Raw genomic sequence first — 1028 nt, 5'->3', positions numbered from 1 at the left:
ATGGCCATGTAAAACATAGTAATGGCGTAGTAAACCTGATGGCCTAGTAAAATGACGTTGGATGTTGCTCTCTATTAATCATCAGTGGTGGTGACAGTCTCTCTTTTGGTTTTCTTTCCTCCTTCTAGAAGGACAGTGCCAAAAAAGTTTCCATTTCTTTCCTGTTGATCAAGTACATAAGTAATTCTTCTAAATATAAGTCTGTCCTAGTGTGTCACTGTGCCTGGGATTTCACTCCTTTTATGTGTCACTTCAAGCAAGTTTTAATTAACAAAAGAAAAAAACCCAAAAAGGTCAGTCTGCGTTGGTGTGATATTTAGGCTCTCTTTCCCAGCAAGAGCGTGTCTAATTCTGGTCTGACCATGGCCCTTTGAGAGCAAAGTCCTGCTGCCAGCAATCAGCTGATTGTGCTGGAGAGCATCTCAGCTCCTGGAGAGCTCTTGCTGATTCCTCTGCTGCTCCTTGCAGAGCTGCCACTGGCACCAAGACCTGCTTTGCACTTCTGGACGTGAGTGGTGTGGAGATGTGGAATGGCTTGATTCTACGAGCAGAAACTCTGGGGTATTGCTGTGAAAGATGCTGAGAAAAGCAGGTGTTGTCTAGACAAGTCGGTGAAGATGGCCGTGGATGGTGCCCTGGCATGTTGGTTGTACCTGGAATTGTCTTACCTAGCCAAGAACCTGCTGCTTGTAGATCCCAACCCATGCTTTAGATACGGAGCCAAAATTAAAAGACACATATCTCCGTCGTTATCAAAGCAGCCTTGAGGCAGAACTAGTGGTGGGATTGAAGTTGCTTTCCACAGTAATCAATAAATGGAGCAGGTTCTTCGCTGCACATGGCCAACATTCAGCTGACCGAGGGATCTGTCCCTGAATGCATGGGGCTTTTTAACCTGGTTTTAGTCCTCACTTTCTAAAATGAGGCATTCTAGAGACAGTAGACAAGCTTTGGACTTCACCTCTAATTCAAGCTCCAGTAACCCAAAATTTGGCTGTGTGGTCTGTTACCTTTGAAATCTCAGCAGG

Source organism: Buceros rhinoceros, unplaced genomic scaffold, assembly GCF_000710305.1.
Source record: "Buceros rhinoceros silvestris isolate BGI_N320 unplaced genomic scaffold, ASM71030v1 scaffold18277, whole genome shotgun sequence".
Classification (NCBI taxonomy): Eukaryota; Metazoa; Chordata; class Aves; order Bucerotiformes; family Bucerotidae; genus Buceros; species Buceros rhinoceros.
The sequence above is the reverse complement of the archived record's forward strand: the minus strand, read 5'-3'. Positions refer to the sequence as shown.